The 13,838-nt window shown below is 41.3% G+C and overlaps 1 long non-coding RNA gene across 1 annotated transcript; it reads left to right on the top strand.

Moving 5' to 3' along the window:
• The first annotated feature begins 4,338 nt into the window (after positions 1 to 4,338).
• Positions 4,339 to 4,828, top strand: LOC103647351 (uncharacterized). Its single transcript, XR_562779.2, has 3 exons — positions 4,339 to 4,426; positions 4,516 to 4,730; positions 4,812 to 4,828. It is a non-coding gene; the product is annotated as an uncharacterized lncRNA (long non-coding RNA).
• The last annotated feature ends 9,010 nt before the right edge of the window (positions 4,829 to 13,838 follow it).

Here is a 13,838-nt window from a genome sequence, read left to right on the forward strand (position 1 = left end):
ATAACAATCCATTCTCCTAACAAACTCAAAAATATATTGGTATAGTAAATAATATCCGTTTCTATCCTATATTCCTATTAGACTTTGTGTACGGTGGGGCCCCTGAGAGATGGGGGCCTAGGTCGGCCGCCCCTCCCGCCCTACCTCAGGCACGGCCCTGGATGTGCACTGTCTCCTCCCAATTACTTTGCTCCTTACTTGTGATTGCCATGTCTTAATGAGGAGCATATATATGCCATGCATGATACATCTCTTCAACTTTTCATCTTTCACACAAGATGGATGATTCCAACTGACAGAATGGCTCTCCTGCCGTCCTTGAGTCAATGTCCTACTCAGGACAGTGGTGTGCTGCATCGTTGCTAACTTTGTTCAGCAGGGTATATATGCTGCATGGTCATGGTCATGGTCTCTAGGTCTGGGTCGTAGGCTGATGTCTCAAGGAGGAGTGTGTTGCTGCTGGTAGACAAAGCTCTAGGTGTCCAATCATTGCTTACATGGTATGCCCGTCTGCAGTTCAGTTGAGAACTGGAGATGCTCCAAGCTCAGGGCTAAGGTTCTGTTATGTGTGGTGTGGGGTGTAGACACGACACGAGGTTGCTAATCTGTGTCAGCAGAGCGTTAGCATTCTTCAACAGTGCTGTAGCTAGTATATAATCTTTAACGTCTGAGTTTTGATCAGAAATATTTGTCCTAAAATCAACTCCCATTACAATGAAATCTTCTACTCTAGTCAAGTAAGAGATTGTGTCACTAATATTCCTAGGTATTTGGATGTAAAAATAAGCTCTTATCCTTTTCGTTATTTGCGTATTCGATAAAGATTAGAAGAAGGCTACAGAAGATACAATTGAGAAGAGGTTAGACAGTTGGAAAGGAGAGAAAAATCTTATACTACATCATCATGATGGCCTCAGGCCTGTATCGTTACTATCATCATTGCCACCGTGCAATGTCACTGTCGATACGGATTTTATTTATTTTTATTTTTATTTTTGCTACGAGAAGTTTTCGATGTTCTCTCCTGAAGCGCTTCAAAGAAAAATTGACAAACACGCAGCAAACTATATCATCATGAATCATGAGTTCATGACAGGTAGTCCAGAGCTCCGCTGCTGCAACCGAACTGGGTTTTGTTTCAAGAGACGTCAGCATATATATATATATATATATATATATATATATATATATATATATATATATATATATATATATATATATATATATATATATATATATATATATATATATATATATATATATATACTAGATGAGTGCCCGTGCGTTGCAACGGAGACCTATAATACCACTATAATTATGTACAAATAGGTTTATGTCCGTGCGATGCTACGAGGACTATAATTATGTACAAATAGGTTTATGTCCGTGCGATGCTACGAGGAAACACATGAAATCGTTATCTATGTAGTACCGCAAATCAAACAAAGCATAAAATTTATACACATGACACGACACCGTAAATCAAACAACATATCTTAACACGAGACTTCTCAACCTAAATTAGATATATATAAATTTTACATGATCTTAAACAACAGTGTTTCAATCCACTCATATTATAACCACTACAAGAATTAAAAATAACCATAACAACTTTCATCAAAAGATAGATACAAGTAGACTTGACCACTATATCTGAGTAGAATATGGAATACAAAAGATTACACATTCATATTTAAAATAGACGTAAATATGGGATACAAATATATGATAATACATCCATTCAATTATTTTTTATGCATCACGATGTATATTTTCTATTGATGTGGCCATTTACTTGACCAATATCGTATTGACAGGCCATATATATATATATATATATATATATATATATATATATATATATATATATATATATATATATATATATATATATATATATATATATATATATATATATATATGCTTGTTTGCTTTACCACCGCAATTGACAATAATCATCTAAACATGTCACGTAAAAATAATAAGCTCTAGCTAGATAGTATAAATTTGGTAAGAAAAGGACGTAAATGAAGCTCAAATCAAACATCATGATAGCATGCACCAGGATTTTTTTTCTCAGAGAGAAGAATCCCTGCTAAAAAAAGAGAGAGAACAAAACACACATGGAGACATATGCATCACCCTCACCAAATTAGTGCATCTGAAAATAAAATTATTAGTATGGGGCCAGTGTGATTTTTCATAGTAATAAATGATTGCTCTTAATTGGTGCCTCTCAGTCCAGAAATGGCAGATGGTAAAAAACACACTATGAAAGAACCCAATATTTGTGGTAGATGAGCAATTGTTTTATGTTTCTCGATCAAAAGGATTTACAATTTTCTAGTGCTTGAGATGGTAGCATCCACTAATAATGCATCATCTTACAATGTAATTGGACGACAACAAAATAATTCATAACTACCAATGTTTGACACACCTTGTAAGCACGACAGTTGGGTTGCATTGCTCAACAAAAAATAAATGATCACCTATCACCGTTCTATTTTCAACTTATACAACAGATCTACATCATTGGAAAAAAATAAAGGCGCAATGCTTTTACATATCTGGAAAACAGATGGTTGATAATTGATACTTGCATTCGTTTTTCCTATGCCAACACCATGAACCCAAGCTGGAACACATGAAGGTGAGTTGGGAGCCACAGTGTTGCCTTACCCGCCTTGGCCTGCCGCTCTCCCCTTTGTGCCCTTACCACCGAGCCGCTACTGATCCCAGTTAATACAATGTATAAAAATAAAATGGAGGTTAGAGCATATATCTTGAAATTAATAGGATTTGTAAAACAATAACCATAGTTGGATAATTCATAACATCGGAAAAAGTGTCCAAACCACATATATTCAGAAGCAAGTGATTGTTCCAAGCAAGGTCTTGAGTGCAAATTAGAAGCAAGATTAAGGGTAGTAGTATCTCTGTGGACTGGCTATTACTTACTTGCTGGGGAAATTCTTCGTCCTCTGACTCCAAGAGGATCAAAACCTTTGCTGCTCAATGTAGAGGCGCTGGATCTCTCTCAGCCTGTACGGACAAGATTTATATACCATAACGGATATGCACATCGTGTCAAAGTATCCAGAGCCACAAGCTAAATGACAGACATATCCTGCATCAATCAGCGCCAGCATGGCCCAACACGTGTTCACTACATGAGCTTTGTTGCCTTTGAGATTGCGCGCGTCAAGAGATGGTTAATGCACAGTTCTTTTCAATTCCAAGTCTATATGCATATAGGAATCAACACCGCACCACTGTCTTGCTCAATGGAAAGTTTGCATTTTATCTGCTACTTACTTGTACCAAAATCTTCAGACAAAATAATGCACTCTAAATAGACAAGTTTTATCTTCAGTATAGCACATAGATGATGAAAATTGGAATAAACGTAGCGTGGCAAACAACATTGCCAGTATATCCATAGAACTATTAAGTGCTGTTATTTTGAAGAAACTGGCCGAAGTGAATTTACCTGGTCTTGAGATGATAAATAGCTTTCTCCCCAACCACCGGAAGGAAGCTATTTTTATAACAGAAAGTCGCATGCCTTTCTGATTGCAGGATTGTTCTCAAATGTTCTACCGACAGCAATTAGTCCCTTCACACCATATAGTGCAAGGGGGGGGGGGGGGGGGGGAGGGGGGAGGATGTTATAAATTAAGCTGCCTAAATAATATATCCAAATGATTACAAGTAATAATAATACAGAATGGACTATAGGAGAGCAGTTAAAATCAAAATGCAGTGCTACCTCAGATGTGGACGGGAGAACTTTACTCACTAACGACACTTGCCATAAACAGGTATGAACTCCACGCTCCGATGTGGAGTATAAATCAGATGTGGAGTATAGATCAGTCAACAGATGTGGACGGGAGAGCAGTTAAAATAACAGCGTGTTCTTTTTCTTTCAGTTATTTTTAGCCTCCTCTTTTGCTCATGTTGCTCTGTATAGATCTTTAGGCATTATATAGTTGTGGTCCCCAAAAAACATAATTTTCTTCATTGTTTTTGTTTCAGATATGTTTTGTGGTCCCAAAAAAACTTATTGACTGATTTATATACAGAATCAGCTGCAAGGAAAAACATCAATTACAGAAGCAGCTGCAAGGAAATGTGAAGGTTCTAGAGGAGGAAAGGAATAATATTTCCAGTCTCCAGGCAAAAAATGACTGAAGTCAGTCCATCTTTTCAAGCGCTACATTACATTTTATAGCCTATAGAGTAAATGTGATCTGAAATTATTTTGTCCTTACTCTTCTATTTGTATGCTTATTCTGTATTTGTCATTTTTTCGATTTATGATGCACACTGGTTCTAGCTGGGGATCCTGAGACCGACAAGCAAATCCGTAGAGCAACAAAGCGTGTTCATTTGTCTGTTGCTGAAAGGCTGCTTAAAGGTTCATGCTGTTCCGATTTGATTTATTATTTAACTCTTGGGTTCATTTTATGATATTTTTGTGAAAGCTGGTGTTCCCTGTTCCTGCAGAATTTGCTTGTTCGATATGCCGGGCGGTGATTAAAGAACCACTTACGACTCCATGTGCCCACAACTTTTGCAAAACTTGTTTGCTTGGGGCATATGATAGCCAGTCTTCTGTAAGGGAAAGAAGCTGTGGTGGTCGGACTCTAAGGGCACAGAAGATTGTGAAGACGTGCCCTTCCTGCCCAACTGACATCTGTGACTTCTTAGAGAATCCCCAGGTGTGTTGAAGTACTGAGTTTGTTGAAGCATATATATACTTTAGAGTGTGGAGTTGGTCACATGATATGTTTTTGTTTCAGATCAACCGAGAAATGATATATGGTAATTTTGTTTCGGACTCTAAGGGCACAGAAGATTGTTTCAGATCAACCGAGAAATGTTTTTGTTTTATGTTTTGAAATACTCCATTTAAAGATATATGGTAATTTTGGAAACAGGCAGTCAGCCTCTGTAATATTTCCCCACCAGCGTATTTAGGATCATTTAAGTTGGACATATGAAAATGTGCTTGTTTGATTTCTGAAGTACTAAATATTGTAACATTAATATTTCTACAGATACTATAGTAGAAATAAGTTTTTGAAGTTGTTGTTTGAAAATTCCAACTATATTATAATATTAAAAAACAAAAAATAACTTCAAAAAGTAATACACAATCAAGGAGTCCAATTAACAACTGAATTCCGATGTTACATTTACCTGAGAAGAGGAAGCTAATGCTTGTGGATGTACATTAGGCTCCACCAGTCCATATAGCTGGGCCTCATTGGTTGTATGAATATTAGGATCTTTATGACCATAAGCCTGCAGATATTCGCGTTCTGCATGTCATGGACGATGCCAAAAGACTCTGGAAACAAGAATTGCAATTTCACTATCTAACTAATAATCTGGCAAAGAAAATGTCAAATAAAAACTCCTCAACACATGTGAAGCATCAACAAAGATACCCACGGACAAGCCAACTATAGAAATATTCCTCATTACCGAAAAAGCAGTCAAAGTCGAGGTGATCTGGGTACTGTCACCATATGCTGCTCCAACTGGAGTGTCACTCTGAACTAAGCCCAGCCCATCATCATTCTCTACTTGCCCACTCATTCGATCACTATCCTCAGATGGGGGCAAAGAAATCTCAGTTGTTGATGAGGACAGGTGTTGTGAAGATCTAGCTTGCTCATCCATGTCATCATTTCCATCATCCAAACTATCGCCTTCATTGACCTGTTGAACTGGTTCTTGTACACTACATATAATAAAGGGATTGTCAGGAAGCCATATTCTCTAAATTACCACACAACTTACCAGAGTGCAATAATAACATTCAGAAATGGCATGCTCTAAATATTAAAGTACAAAAATAAAATAATGTAAGATTAGAATTTGCCAAACATAAACCAACAATAATAAGTTATAAATGAATCTATGAATCTAAAAACATTATAGTGCTAACAGAGAGAGAAAGAGATTTACATTTGACTGAGTTTGCTTTCACATCTATTCTTGTTCTTTATCTGTGATTGGATCTCACCAAAGATCATGTCAGCTTTCTTTGTGCTAGTAGCGATGACAACCTGTATGAAAGAGAGCATAACTGGAGGTCAATACAATCGCTTTTTCAGATGTTTGATAATTCAATTATAGTTTGATTATTCTCAATTGTTTTAGTTCAATATAGATTTTAAAGTTGACAATGCATATATTTTAATTTTTTGGATAAACAGTATAGCATAAAGCATATTGGTTTATGTGAAAAGGTACAAATAGTTTGAGAGCAAAGAATAGCATAAATCATATTGGTTTATGTGAAAAGGTACAAATAGTTTGAGAACAAAGAAAAAACAAAGCCCAATATAGACTGAAAGACCATTAACTTTTCACGTTCTTATTATGGATGTAAAGAAAAAAGGTGGCATTTAATTTGTTAATGTGATAATGAGCAACAACACAATGATTAGTTCAAAACCTAGTAATCACAAACAACCGAGTAGATCAATTGAGAATTGGACTCACCTGTGTGACTTGTCTTCTGTTGCATATCAAATTCAGGCCTTCCATATGACCTTATTAGCCTAGGCGGATATCCCATCAGCACATTCAATTGTTGCATTCCAAAACTCCTCACCAGGTGAAGTAAGGGAATTCCTCAGTACAGATTTTAGGATTTCCACATCTGCTAGAGAAAACCCAACTTCTATCTGTGCACCATCCTAACTGGCTCCTGAAAGGGAATTAGGCTTACACCTTGTTCCTATATAATTTTGGTGGTTGAATTGCCCAACACAAATCTTTGGACTAACTAGTTTGTTCTAGTGTATAAGTTATACAGGTGTCAAAGGCTCACAACATAGCCAATAAAATGACCAAGTGTTGGGTTCAACAAAAGGGCAAAGAGCCAACAGTAGGCCCTCTGGTCTGGGCGCACCGGACTGTCCGGTGTGCCACCGGACAGTGTCCGGTGCACCACCGGACAGTGTCCGGTGCACCAGGGGACTCCAGCTCGAACTCGCCACCTTCGGGAATTTCCAGGGGCTCTCGCGCTATAATTCACCGGACTGTCCGGTGTACACCGGACAGTGTCCGGTGCGCCATGGAGAAGCGGCCTCAGGAACTCTTCATCTTCGGGAAAAGCCAACGGCTCGTCCGCTATAATTCACCGGACATGTCCGGTGTGCACCGGACTGTCCGGTGTGACTCCAGCACAACGGCTATCCCGCGCCAACGGCTACCTGCAGAGGCATTAAATGCGCCGCAGCGCGCGCAGACGTCAGGTTTGCCCATACTGGCGCACCGGACAATGAACAGGAGCTGTCCGGTGCGCCACCGGACATCAAGGGTGGCCCACAAGTCAGAACTCCAACGGTCAGATTCCAACGGCACTGATGACGTGGCAGGGGCACCGGACATGTCCGGTGTGCACCGGACTGTCCGGTGCGCCATCGAGCAGACGCCTCCAGCCAACGGTCACGTTTGGTGGTTGGGGCTATAAATACCCCAACCACCCCACATTCATTGCCATCCAAGTTTTCCACTTCTCAACCACTTACAAGAGCTAGGCATTCAATTCTAGACACATTCAAAGAGATCAAATCCTCTCCAATTCCACACAAAACCCTAGTGACTAGAGAGAGTGATTTGCCGTGTTCTTTTGAGCTCTTGCGCTTGGATCGCATTCTTTCTTTCTCTTTCGCTCTTGTGATCAACACTCAATTGTAACCAAGGCAAGAGGCACCGATTGTGTGGTGGCCCTTGCGGGGAAGTTTTGTTCCCGGTTGATTGAGAGGAAGGAAAGCTCACTCGGTCCGAGGGACCGTTTGAGAGAGGGAAGGGTTGAAAGAGACCCGGCCTTTGTGGCCTCCTCAACGGGGAGTAGGTTTGCAAGAACCGAACCTCGGTAAAACAAATCCACGTGTCACGCTCCTTATTTGCTTGCGATTTGTTTTGCGCCCTCTCTTGCGGACTCATTTATTATTACTAACGCTAACCCCGGCTTGTAGTTGTGATTATTTTTGTAAATTTCAGTTTCGCCCTATTCACCCCCCCCTCTAGGCGACTATCAATTGGTATCGGAGCCCGGTGCTTCATTAGAGCCTAACCGCTCGAAGTGATGTCGGGAGATCACGCCAAGAAGGAGATGGAGACCGGCGAAAAGCCCACTACAAGCTACGGGAGCACTTCATCGGAAGAGTCCCGCACCAAAAGGAGGGAGAAGAAGAAGAGCTCCTCCAACAAAGGGAAGGAGAAGAAATCTTCTTCTCACCACAAAGAGAAGAAAGAAAAATCTTCTTCCCACAAGCCGCATCGGAAAGGCGATAAGCATAAGAGGATGAGGAAGGTGGTCTACTACGAGACCGACACTTCATCAACTTCTACCTCCGACTCCGATGCGCCCTCCGTCACTTCTAAGCGCCAAGAGCGCAAGAAGTATAGTAAGATCCCCCTACGCTACCCTCGCATTCCTAAACATACACCTTTACTTTCCGTCCCATTAGGCAAACCACCAACTTTTAATGGTGAAGATTATGCTATGTGGAGTAATTTGATGCGATTTCATCTAACCTCTCTCCACAAAAGAATATGGGATGTTGTTGAGTATGGTGTACAGGTACCATCAATAGGGGATGAGGACTATGACACGGACGAAGTGGCCCAAATCGAGCACTTCAACTCCCAAGCCGCAACCATCCTCCTTGCCTCCCTAAGCAAGGAGGAATACAACAAAGTACAAGGATTGAAGAACGCCAAGGAGATTTGGGACCTACTCAAGACGGCGCACGAGGGTGATGAACTCACCAAGATCACCAAGCGGGAAACGATCGAGGGGGAGCTCGGTCGCTTCCGTCTTCGCCAAGGGGAGGAGCCACAAGACATGTACAACCGGCTCAAGACCTTGGTGAACCAAGTGCGCAACCTCGGGAGCACAAAATGGGATGACCACGAAGTGGTTAAGGTTATTCTAAGAGCTCTTATTTTCCTTAACCCCACACAAGTTCAATTAATTCGTGGTAATCCAAGATATCCACTAATGACCCCCGAGGAAGTCATCGGGAATTTTGTTAGTTTTGAATGCATGATTAAGGGCTCCAAGAAGATCAACGAGCTTGACGAGCCTTCCACATCCGAGGCGCAACCGGTGGCTTTTAAGGCAACGGAGGAGAAGAAGGAGGAGTCTACACCAAGTAGACAACCAATTGACGCCTCCAAGCTCGACAACGAGGAGATGGCCCTAATCATCAAAAGCTTTCGGCAAATTCTCAAGCAACGGAAGGGGAAGGACTACAAACCCCGTTCCAAGAAGGTTTGCTACAAGTGTGGTAAGCCCGGTCACTTTATTGCAAAATGTCCTATGTCTAGTGACAGTGACAGGGGCGACGACAAGAAGGGAAGAAGAAAGGAGAAGAAGAAGTATTACAAGAAGAAGGGCGGCGATGCCCATGTTTGTCGGGAGTGGGATTCCGATGAAAGCTCAAGCGACTCCTCCGACGACGAGGACGCCGCCAACATCGCCGTCACCAAGGGCCTTCTCTTCCCCAACGTCGGCCACAAGTGTCTCATGGCCAAGGACGGCAAAAAGAAGGTAAAATCAAGGTCCTCCACTAAATATGAAACATCTAGTGATGAGGATGATAAAAATGAGGAGGATAACTTACGGATTCTTTTTGCTAACCTCAACATGCAACAAAAAGAAAAGTTGAATGAATTAGTTAGTGCTATACATGAGAAGGATGAACTCTTGGACTCTCAAGAGGACTTCCTTATTAAAGAAAATAAGAAGCATGTTAAGGTTAAAAATGCTTATGCTCTAGCAATGGAAAAATGTGAAAAATTGTCTAGTGAGCTAAGTACTTGCCATGAGACTATAGACAACCTTAGGAATGAGAATGCAAATTTGTTAGCTAAGGTTGATTCTCATATTTGCAATGTTTCAATTCCTAGAAATAATGATGATGATTTGCTTGCTAGGATTGAAAAATTAAACATTTCTCTTGCTAGCCTTAGAAATGAGAATGAAAAATTAATTGCTAAGGCTAAGGATTTTGATGTCTGCAATGCTACTATTTCCGACCTTAGAACTAAAAATGATTTGTTGCATGCTAAGGTCATTGAATTAAAATCTTGCAAACCTTCTACATCTAATGTTGAGCATGTATCCATTTGTACTAGATGTAGAGATGTTAATGTTGATGCTATCCATGATCACCTAGCCTTAATTAGAAAACAAAATGATCACATAGCACAACTTAATGCTAAGATTAGAGAGCATGACTTAGAAAATGAAAAATTTAAATTGGCTAGAAGCATGCTCTATAATGGGAGACGCCCGGGCATTAAGGATGGCATTGGCTTCCAAAGGGGAGACAATGTCAAAATTAATGCCCCTCCTAAGAACTTGTCTAACTTTGTTAAGGGCAAGGCTCCCATGCCTCAGGATAACGAGGGTTACATTTTATACCCTGCAGGCTATCCTGAGAGCAAAATTAGGAAGATTCATTCTAGGAAGTCTCACTCTGGCCCTAACCATGCTTTCATGTATAAGGGTGAGACATCTAGCTCTAGGCAACCAACCCATGCCAAGTTGCCTAGAAAGAAAACTCCTAATGCATCAAATGATCATGCCATTTCATTTAAAACTTTTGATGCATCTTATGTGCTTACTAGCAAATCCGGCAAAGTAGTTGCCAAATTTGTTGGGGGCAAACACAAAGGCTCCAAGACTTGTGTTTGGGTACCCAAAGTTCTTGTATCTAATGCCAAAGGACCCAAAACAGTTTGGGTACCTAAAGTCAAGAACTAAATTTGTTTTGTAGGTTTATGCATCCGGGGGCACAAGTTGGATACTCGACAGCGGGTGCACAAACCATATGACAGGGGAGAAAAAGATGTTCTCCTCATATGAGAAAAACCAAGATCCCCAACGAGCTATCACATTCGGGGATGGAAATCAAGGTTTGGTCAAAGGTTTGGGTAAAATTGCTATTTCACCTGACCATTCCATTTCCAATGTTTTTCTTGTTGATTCATTAGATTACAACTTGCTTTCTGTTTCCCAATTATGTCAAATGGGCTACAACTGTCTTTTTACTGATATAGGTGTCACTGTCTTTAGAAGAAGTGATGATTCAATAGCATTTAAGGGTGTGTTAGAGGGTCAGCTATACTTAGTAGATTTTGATAGAGCTGAGCTCGACACATGTTTAATTGCTAAGACTAACATGGGTTGGCTCTGGCACCGCCGACTAGCCCATGTTGGGATGAAGAATCTTCATAAGCTTCTAAAGGGAGAGCACATTTTAGGACTAACCAATGTTCATTTTGAGAAAGACAGGATTTGTAGCGCATGCCAAGCAGGGAAGCAAGTTGGCACTCATCATCCACACAAGAACATAATGACGACTGACAGGCCACTGGAGCTCCTGCACATGGATCTATTCGGCCCGATCGCTTACATAAGCATCGGCGGGAGTAAGTACTGTCTAGTTATTGTGGATGATTATTCTCGCTTCACTTGGGTATTCTTTTTACAGGAAAAATCTCAAACCCAAGAGACCTTAAAGGGATTCTTGAGACGAGCTCAAAATGAGTTCGGCTTAAGGATCAAGAAAATAAGAAGCGACAACGGGACGGAGTTCAAGAACTCTCAAATTGAAGGCTTCCTTGAGGAGGAGGGCATCAAGCATGAGTTCTCCTCTCCCTACACGCCACAACAAAATGGTGTAGTGGAGAGGAAGAATCGAACTCTATTGGACATGGCAAGAACCATGCTTGATGAGTACAAGACACCGGACCGGTTTTGGGCCGAAGCGGTCAACACCGCCTGCTACGCCATCAACCGGTTATATCTTCACTGAATCCTCAAGAAGACATCATATGAACTCCTAACCGGTAAAAAGCCCAATATTTCATATTTTAGAGTTTTTGGTAGCAAATGCTTCATTCTTATTAAAAGAGGTAGAAAATCAAAATTTGCTCCTAAAACTGTAGAAGGCTTTTTACTTGGTTATGACTCAAACACAAGGGCATATAGGGTCTTTAACAAGTCCACTGGACTAGTTGAAGTCTCTTGTGACGTTGTGTTTGATGAAACTAACGGCTCTCAAATAGAGCAAGTTGATCTTGATGAGATAGGTGAAGAACAGGCTCCATGCATCGCACTAAGGAACATGTCCATCGGGGATGTGTGTCCTAAGGAATCCGAAGAGCCTCCAAGTACACAAGATCAACCATCCTCCTCCATGCAAGCATCTCCACCAACTCAAAATGAGGATGAGGCTCAAAATGATGAAGAGCAAAATCAAGAAGACGAGCCACCTCAAGATGATAGCAATGATCAAGGGGGAGATACAAATGATCAAGAAAAGGAGGATAAGGAAGAACCAAGACCGCCACACCCAAGAGTCCACCAAGCAATCCAACGAGATCACCCCGTCGACACCATCCTCGGCGACATTCATAAGGGGGTAACCACTCGATCTCGGGTTGCTCATTTTTGTGAACATTACTCTTTTGTTTCCTCTATTGAGCCACACAGGATAGAGGAAGCTCTCCATGATTCGAATTGGGTGGTGGCGATGCAAGAGGAGCTCAACAATTTCACGAGGAATGAGGTATGGCATTTAGTTCCACGTCCTAACCAAAATGTTGTAGGAACCAAATGGGTCTTCCGCAACAAGCAAGATGAGCATGGTGTGGTGACAAGGAACAAAGCTCGACTCGTGGCCAAAGGGTATTCACAAGTCGAAGGTTTGGATTTTGGTGAAACCTATGCACCCGTAGCTAGGCTTGAGTCAATTCGCATATTATTGGCCTATGCTACTTACCATGGCTTTAAGCTCTATCAAATGGACGTAAAAAGTGCCTTCCTCAATGGACCGATCAAGGAAGAGGTCTATGTTGAGCAACCTCCCGGCTTTGAAGACAGTGAGTATCCTAATCATGTCTATAGGCTCTCTAAGGCGCTTTATGGGCTCAAGCAAGCCCCAAGAGCATGGTATGAATGCCTAAGAGATTTCCTTATTGCTAATGGCTTCAAAGTTGGCAAGGCCGATCCTACACTCTTTACTAAAACTCTTGAAAATGACTTGTTTGTATGCCAAATTTATGTTGATGATATTATATTTGGGTCTACTAACGAGTCTACATGTGAAGAGTTTAGTAGGATCATGACACAGAAATTCGAGATGTCGATGATGGGGGAGTTGAAGTATTTTCTAGGATTCCAAGTCAAGCAACTCCGAGAGGGCACCTTCATTAGCCAAACGAAGTACACTCAAGACATTCTTGCTAAATTTGGGATGAAGGATGCCAAACCCATCAAGACACCCATGGGAACTAATGGGCATCTCGACCTCGACACGGGAGGTAAGTCCGTGGATCAAAAGGTATACCGGTCGATGATTGGTTCTTTGCTTTATTTATGTGCATCTCGACCGGACATTATGCTTTCCGTTTGCATGTGTGCAAGATTCCAATCCGACCCTAAGGAATCACACCTTACGGCCGTAAAACGAATCTTGAGATATTTGGCTTACACACCTAAGTTTGGGCTTTGGTACCCTAGGGGATCCACATTTGATTTAATTGGTTATTCGGATGCCGATTGGGCGGGGTGCAAAATCAATAGGAAGAGCACATCGGGGACTTGCCAGTTCTTGGGAAGATCCTTGGTGTCTTGGGCTTCAAAGAAGCAAAATTCGGTCGCTCTTTCCACCGCCGAAGCCGAATACATTGCCGCAGGACATTGTTGCGCGCAATTGCTTTGGATGAGGCAAACCCTGCGGGACTACGGTTACAAATTAACCAAAGTCCCTTTGCTATGTGATAATGAG

This window comes from Zea mays, chromosome 2 (genome assembly GCF_902167145.1).
Source record: "Zea mays cultivar B73 chromosome 2, Zm-B73-REFERENCE-NAM-5.0, whole genome shotgun sequence".
NCBI classification, from domain to species: Eukaryota; Viridiplantae; Streptophyta; class Magnoliopsida; order Poales; family Poaceae; genus Zea; species Zea mays.